The sequence below is a fragment of the Poecilia formosa genome, unplaced genomic scaffold (genome assembly GCF_000485575.1).
Source record: "Poecilia formosa unplaced genomic scaffold, Poecilia_formosa-5.1.2 Scaffold1075, whole genome shotgun sequence".
Lineage (NCBI taxonomy): Eukaryota > Metazoa > Chordata > Actinopteri > Cyprinodontiformes > Poeciliidae > Poecilia > Poecilia formosa.
In genome coordinates, this window is record NW_006801014.1 from 5949 (window position 1) to 14595 (window position 8647).

The following is an 8647-nucleotide window of genomic DNA, read 5'->3' on the forward strand; positions in this document are numbered from 1 at the left end:
GCAGTAATCAACTTTGTAGTAAACCTTTCAAACACATCCCTCATTAAATCAGAATGTACTGGAGATTGCTTTAATTTCCTAATTTTATATAAAAAAACTGAAAAGACATTTTCAATCTCCCAAATGTAAGTACATTAATGGAAATATAATAATTCAGTTTAAGTTTAACCATTTTAAACAGAACCATGTATGATAAGTAATGGTTTCAAAACGGAAAAATTTAATGAACTTAAAAACCATCATGTTACTCTTGGGTAGAGACGCTCCGATTAAGTTTTTTCCTGTTGATTCTGATCACCCATGAGGGCCGATCACTGCCAATCACCATAACTGATCACATGGATTGACTGTTAATTTTTGGCTCTAGGTATAAATGACACCATGTGATCTGGAAAAATGGAACCATTTTGCCAGATCAATCGGACCGGTGGGACCATTGGTGGCCGATTGATCAGCACACCACTACTCCTGGGTACTTTAATGCCCAAGTGAACCAAGGAAATTGCTTATTTTCAGGCAGTTTTTAGAACCAGGCATTTGTGAACTTTGCCCAGTCTTGGCTGTTCAACTTGGAACTCTGAGGTTTTCCTGGTTCAGGTTCTGATTAGCATGTGACCATGTGACCAAGTTCTTGTCATCAGACATGTCGCATGGTGCTGACTTCATCTTCTTCTCTCACATCTTGAAGTACCTGGCCCATATACGGTACTTCATCATAGCTCAGTTTGATGACAGTGGAATCTAGTAAAATAGATAAAAACAATAAATGACAAAATACATGCTATAACTATTCCCGTAATGTTACATGTTCCATTATATTTTTATCATACAATACAATGCAAAACAATAATAAAACTGTACAAAAACCTATTCTGGAAATAATAATACAAAGTATTGTTTTTGCATTTGAGTCTTGAAATCAAAAATAAAAGCACAGAAACTCCTTTTCAAAAACATAAATGTATCATTACAACGGTCGCACCACATGACATTTGGTCGCACCAAATGATATTTTCATGTTCAGTCATTATCAACCGGCAAATAATTTGCCTCCTTAAAAAAACAACCTAGCTTCAAACATAAGGCAAATATAACATTTATAATCAAAACAGAAAATAGTAGGTATATTTAAATATTAATAGTTTTTTGGTGGTCGCACCACATGACACCCAAATATGGCAACTACATACCTACTGCTAAAAGTGACACTTTTGCTGAAATTTAAGAAAAATAAACAAACCTGTTTGCTGTCTCCAGTGATTCTTGGCAGACTGTTGGATGATTCAACCTCCTGTTTTTGACTGGATTTCAAAACTTAAGTCCAAAAATGGAAATTTCTTGTTGGTCGCACCGCATGATATTTTGTTAAATGACATTTTCGGACAAAGTTCGTTTAAATGTTAAAATGGAATTATTACTAAAACTGCTTTGAAAATTTGTACAGGATGAAGAAAAGACTTTGAAAATCATGCCAAACAGGAAAGAAAATACATTTGAACAGATTTAGTGTAATTTTAAAGACATTTTTGAAACACTAATTGAGTTTGGACAGTCGCACCGCATGACATTTTGACCCTTCAAAGACCCCAAAAATGGCCAAAAAAGAACAGCTTTTGAATGGTTCAATAAAGTGTTTATGTGGGAGATATATTACATATTTATGGTTTCTTTTTATGAGTTTAAACCTTTTTTTAACTGTTAAAAGTAGAGCCGGACAAAAAAGTTGGGCGTCACGTCTTTGAGCCACCAGCTTCTGGACCAACTAAAGAACATTTCCTGACACACTGATAAATAAATGGGAGATAAATGAAGATAACTGCTTGATCTTTTGAGTGGAATCCAGTTGTGAAAAATTGCCTAGATGCATCCATCCTTTTCAAGTGGGGAAGATCTCCTCGGATCTTCTGTGAATTTATTGTGAGGACTCTTTGTTCCTTCTTTGTTTGTTCACCTTGTCTTCTCCTGTTCTGCTTTAGTTAAACCATTCTGGTGTGATCAATGATTCTTTAAAATTTTTTGTAAGGTTTTAACTTCTAAGTTCCACTTATTCCCATGAGAACACATGCTGTAATGTGATGCAACCTAGATATTAACACCAGGCTTATTTGCATGCGTAATTGTGGAGGCGTAGCTGTACTGTACTGTATGTTAAGGTTAATAGAAATCTTACATAGTTCAAGACAAGACACAAATATATTAAAAGTAAACCTTTATTAAGTATTGCATAGCATTGGTGATAGCTATGGATTTTCATGTTCTTGTTTCTGAAATAAATACACTGGTATTTTCCTTTACTTTAATATTTAAATAATATAAAGGTAACTATTGAGTAACTAGCTTACTTGGTAATTAAAACGGTATTGTTGTAAATAAACTAAAAGCATTATTTTATGTAAATATTGCAATAGACCCTTTTCACATGACGTCAGACAACATCCGTTTTGACTAGATCCAGTGCATCTTTAGTTCCGTTGTTCTTTCTGGACTCTAAAGCAGCTGCCACAAATACGATTTGAAGATATATCACTATTTGCAAACATTTTTCTTCATCAACTTAATCTAAACTGGACAAATTCCTCGCTGATTGATACCAGTTTGACTACGAAGGTACGTGTTTTGGTTTTTTCTAGCTGTTAGTTGATATGCTAGGATAGCAATAGTAATTTGTTAGCTGGCTAACATTACGTAGCCTTTCTGTTTTGGAAATAGAACGTATTTAGGCTCTAATCTTAATCAGATTTTTATAGTATAGACTGGGGTTGCCACCCGTCACGTAAAATGCATGATAGTATTAACCCCTCCTCACTTATGCTAGTTTCACCACCTGCTAAGTAGCGACATTACCTGTAGCCACAAGTCCAAAACTTGAGAGTTATGCCAAACACCCGCTACTCCATCACGTCCTGAGAAGTCAAACTCCTGCTACGATCAAGACATGAGGAGGAAGATGCTGTCATAGATGGATAGATATTAACGTTTCATTGGAGAAATGTGATGAACTATCTATCTATATATATATCTATATATATATTAGCTTATTAACTTCACATTTCTCCAATTAATATTTATCAAATGTTATGATTAGAAGGTTACGTTTCTTATACTTTGTTTTCCTGTGGTTGTAGACTTGGCAGTAGAAAATTGATAACATAGGAATAACAACTTTATATCCCTTTTAACAGGTTACACTTGATTCTGCTGTGGTGCCTGTGGAAACAAAATGCATGAAGTTTGTGCTCAGGTGGGAAAACCCTGTGGATCACATGGTGGGACTTCTGCTTCAAACTGCTCACTACAGTTTACCACTGCCTCTGTCATCCACCAGTTCACTGCAGACTGACACCCACCAAGGACTGTACATGGATGTCTTAAGTTGTAAACCCTGAGTACATACTGTTAAAATAAAATTGATATGCCTTTTNTAATTGAGTTTGGACAGTCGCACCGCATGACATTTTGACCCTTCAAAGACCCCAAAAATGGCCAAAAAAGAACAGCTTTTGAATGGTTCAATAAAGTGTTTATGTGGGAGATATATTACATATTTATGGTTTCTTTTTATGAGTTTAAACCTTTTTTTAACTGTTAAAAGTAGAGCCGGACAAAAAAGTTGGGCGTCACGTCTTTGAGCCACCAGCTTCTGGACCAACTAAAGAACATTTCCTGACACACTGATAAATAAATGGGAGATAAATGAAGATAACTGCTTGATCTTTTGAGTGGAATCCAGTTGTGAAAAATTGCCTAGATGCATCCATCCTTTTCAAGTGGGGAAGATCTCCTCGGATCTTCTGTGAATTTATTGTGAGGACTCTTTGTTCCTTCTTTGTTTGTTCACCTTGTCTTCTCCTGTTCTGCTTTAGTTAAACCATTCTGGTGTGATCAATGATTCTTTAAAATTTTTTGTAAGGTTTTAACTTCTAAGTTCCACTTATTCCCATGAGAACACATGCTGTAATGTGATGCAACCTAGATATTAACACCAGGCTTATTTGCATGCGTAATTGTGGAGGCGTAGCTGTACTGTACTGTATGTTAAGGTTAATAGAAATCTTACATAGTTCAAGACAAGACACAAATATATTAAAAGTAAACCTTTATTAAGTATTGCATAGCATTGGTGATAGCTATGGATTTTCATGTTCTTGTTTCTGAAATAAATACACTGGTATTTTCCTTTACTTTAATATTTAAATAATATAAAGGTAACTATTGAGTAACTAGCTTACTTGGTAATTAAAACGGTATTGTTGTAAATAAACTAAAAGCATTATTTTATGTAAATATTGCAATAGACCCTTTTCACATGACGTCAGACAACATCCGTTTTGACTAGATCCAGTGCATCTTTAGTTCCGTTGTTCTTTCTGGACTCTAAAGCAGCTGCCACAAATACGATTTGAAGATATATCACTATTTGCAAACATTTTTCTTCATCAACTTAATCTAAACTGGACAAATTCCTCGCTGATTGATACCAGTTTGACTACGAAGGTACGTGTTTTGGTTTTTTCTAGCTGTTAGTTGATATGCTAGGATAGCAATAGTAATTTGTTAGCTGGCTAACATTACGTAGCCTTTCTGTTTTGGAAATAGAACGTATTTAGGCTCTAATCTTAATCAGATTTTTATAGTATAGACTGGGGTTGCCACCCGTCACGTAAAATGCATGATAGTATTAACCCCTCCTCACTTATGCTAGTTTCACCACCTGCTAAGTAGCGACATTACCTGTAGCCACAAGTCCAAAACTTGAGAGTTATGCCAAACACCCGCTACTCCATCACGTCCTGAGAAGTCAAACTCCTGCTACGATCAAGACATGAGGAGGAAGATGCTGTCATAGATGGATAGATATTAACGTTTCATTGGAGAAATGTGATGAACTATCTATCTATATATATATCTATATATATATTAGCTTATTAACTTCACATTTCTCCAATTAATATTTATCAAATGTTATGATTAGAAGGTTACGTTTCTTATACTTTGTTTTCCTGTGGTTGTAGACTTGGCAGTAGAAAATTGATAACATAGGAATAACAACTTTATATCCCTTTTAACAGGTTACACTTGATTCTGCTGTGGTGCCTGTGGAAACAAAATGCATGAAGTTTGTGCTCAGGTGGGAAAACCCTGTGGATCACATGGTGGGACTTCTGCTTCAAACTGCTCACTACAGTTTACCACTGCCTCTGTCATCCACCAGTTCACTGCAGACTGACACCCACCAAGGACTGTACATGGATGTCTTAAGTTGTAAACCCTGAGTACATACTGTTAAAATAAAATTGATATGCCTTTTGTAAATACATTTTCTCTATCAATGACTTAAATTGTTAACTGTGGTAATTATGTTTGTGTAATGTAGTAACCATGTACAGTGTTTAATATAATTATTAAATAGATGTTTTAAAGAAACAGCCACAAACCTTATGTATTTGGTCCACAATAGCAGCTTTAATTTTAGCATTTCCTCTCCTCCACATACTTCGTTGCCAGATGTGTAAAATTTACAAAAAGAAGCAATTTAAATGTAAAAGTTGCACATATGTAGATTACTCAAGAGAAGCTATTTACAATAGTTTTTACAGAACTCTACACAACATCAATTCATTTATTAATAGATACATATAGATGTTAATTACAGAATAGATGCACAAAGATTTAATTTCTAACAGCTGCTTGCAGTATTGATTGTTCATCCAAGAAGTGTGACTTCCAGGAGCAGGGAGGCTCTGTACTGGTTTCTCCTTTTAAATCAAGAGGCCCATGATAGTTTGACGTTAGGCAGCAGATGTCCCACAGCTGATTGACTGAACCTGCCATGGACAGAGAAACAAGACCATCTCAGATATGCAGGGCTTAAAGTAAAAAAAAAAATCCTGAGCCTGAAACTTATAGTTATGATATAAATTAACTATAGCGTTGCTATTGCCACAGTTTAATAAAAAGTGTCTTTTAATAGTGCAAACAATTGCTTCTAACAATATAATTAACAAGCTAAACACTCAAACTTAAATAAGACATTTGTTTTGAGTACATTTCAACTCAAAACAAAATGTAAAATGTCTGTGCCCTAAAGGTTTGCCTTACAGGCAAAAATCCCTCAACATTAAATAAGAGTCCTTTCAGTCAATGTTTTTGCAAGTAATTTAGAACATGCAACATTACCAACTAAATCAGTTTCTCAACCTTTTTGGGCCAGCGCCCCCCAGCCTTTATCCAGGTCCCTCACCGCCCCCCAACAAAGAATTTGTAGGCTACTTTGCACTGACAATAATTTTATTATTAATATTACTATCACTATTGTAGATGTTTTGATTTTTATGCTTGTTTCTGTATTTATCATCAAGATAATTTCCCAGAGAACAAAAAAGCCATGGGAATAGAAATAATTTTCACAGGTGTCTATGAAAAATTTAATTAACAATCAACTTAAAATTTGTAGGCCAACAGCAGCCAATCAGAGTGGAAAAATATTCTTGTTCTTTGTCATTTTCTAGTTGTTAAATATTCCACAAAATGACCAGATAAAAGATGTACAGCAATGCCAGTTTAAACTTTGATCTATTTGCGAAAAAACTGAGCTCTGCAACATTAAAACATGGATAGAACTGTAACTACATTAATCATGACTCCTCTTCAGTGTTTATGTCAGTTTCTGGTGGTGCAGCTCTGTGCTGCCTTCAGGAGAATGGGACATCAGAGTATCATCCATAAAATTTCACCCACATGGCATTTACTGTGCAAACCAGAGCTTTCAGTGGAAAAACAAAAGTTCCTTTTAATGCCATAGAAATATGAGACAGAAACATGGATTATTTCTTTATATAGACCTGTCTACTGATTTATAGATTAATAGTTTTCTTGGACAGAAATTACAAAGAACAAAAATGACATGAAAAATAATATTGAAGAAATAAATATATCAAATCTAATTAAAAACATAAATAAGTGATAAGTTCTTTACTGTTATGGTCTGTAAGATATATTTATTCTCAGTATTGGATGTGGTCTCAACAAACCCATGGCACTTCATCAATATTATTTTACCTTTTTCTGGAAATGGTGTCTGTTTATTCTTGCCATACAGTCCTCTGTATTAATTATTGCTTGAAAGGTCTTGCCATACCAGTTTATTCCTATGTATTTACTTTAGTTTCTCAGTTTATTCTTGGATTTTCTTCTTCATTCATTTCCATTTAGTTTCCTTTGATTATTATCCTCTCTTGGTTTATTGCTATGTCCACTTTAGCTTATTTCCTGTTGCTAGATTTATTTTATCATTTATTGACGCCTGCCATCCGTAATCTTCACTCATCACCTGCTGCGCCTCGTAATCGTCATGTTTCACATCATGTATTGATTTTTCACTGTTCAGCGTCGGATTCTCTGTTTTTATGCCATAATTCACATCTAGTTCGTCACTCCGTTTTATGTCCCGCTTCTCCTGTTTCAGAGTTTTGCGGAATGCGCGCGTCGTTTTTTTTAATTTATTTTTTTACCCCCTAAGGTGCAAGGGCGTATCGATGGGGAAAAGGCAGACTGACATAAACCTTTTAAAACAACGGAAACAATTTCGGTATTCTGATTATTGAAATTTAAAAGTGTTGTGGCAGTACCGTTGTTCTATCACACCCGTTTCATACCGGACCACTTACAGCTCCGGTGTTAACGCTATAAAATGAACGCTCTCAATCGTGGTATCACCATGGAGGGATTTCTTTATTTAAATGGGTTCATTTTTCAGAGGGATACAAAGTGAGGGTATCGTTATTTTAGTAATTACATGTTTATAAGAGCGATTTTCTGTTGTCCTTCCATGGAAGCAGGCAGCATCAAGACGGAAATAAAACACTTTTTAATATAAGTTGCTGCTTTGACATGATCACAGAACTGCCAAAACATATGTACAAAAATCCTCAATAAAACATAAAATATTAGAAAATCAGACACCAGACAAAGTGAATCACAGCAACGTCATCAGCCGGTGTAACGCTGACCTGATGCAGTGAAGCTAGCAGTAGCAGGAGAGGAGCTGCGCCAAAAGCTACAAACACTGAATAGAAGAAGAAGAGCTGCCATCGATACAGTTGCAGCCAGGCATGATTTAATGTTACACAATACAGTTTTAGGAAGTTGCTCAAAGTCTAAACTGGTATTGTTGTGATTGTAAGGTGTAAAGTTTACCTTCGACCAAACGCCCCCCAAAGGAGTCCCATCGCCCCCTTTTGTAAAAATGTCCGCCAGCTTCCCGTCTTGTCCCCTTTCCTTTGCCCAGCGCCAACTGTTTTTAATTCCTTTCTCAAGTAAACGTGTTTCTTTATCGGGTGAGACAAACTCCATCTTCTTTCATATCGCATTTGATTTAAATCATGCCTGGCTGCAACTGTATCGATGGCAGCTCTTCTTCTTCTATTCAGTGTTTGTAGCTTTTGGCGCAGCTCCTCTACTGCTACTAGTAGCTTCACTGCATCAGGTCAGAGTTACACCGGCTGATGAAGTTGCTGTGATTCACTTTGTCTGGTGTCTGATTTTCTAATATTTTATGTTTTATTGAGGATTTTTGTACATATTTTTTGGCAGTTCTGTGATCATGTCAAAGCTGCAACTTATATTAAAAAGTGTTGTATTTCCGTCT

General features: G+C 35.5%; 2 long non-coding RNA genes across 3 annotated transcripts in view; both read left to right on the plus strand.

Annotated features, from left to right (window-relative positions):
* Positions 1-2555: 2555 nt before the first annotated feature.
* Positions 2556-3334, plus strand: LOC107835146 (uncharacterized). Its single transcript, XR_001660974.1, has 2 exons — positions 2556-2607; positions 3183-3334. It is a non-coding gene; the product is annotated as an uncharacterized LOC107835146 (long non-coding RNA).
* A 1059-nt stretch (positions 3335-4393) lies between these two features.
* Positions 4394-8647, plus strand: part of LOC107835144 (uncharacterized) — a 9733-nt gene continuing 5479 nt past the window's right edge. The window contains exons 1-2 of one of the 2 annotated variants that reach the window (XR_001660972.1): positions 4394-4494; positions 5070-5184. This is a non-coding gene — a long non-coding RNA (uncharacterized LOC107835144). Of the gene's footprint in view, positions 4495-5069; positions 5597-8647 lie in introns of those variants that run through there. The other variant, XR_001660971.1, reaches the window with a different exon arrangement.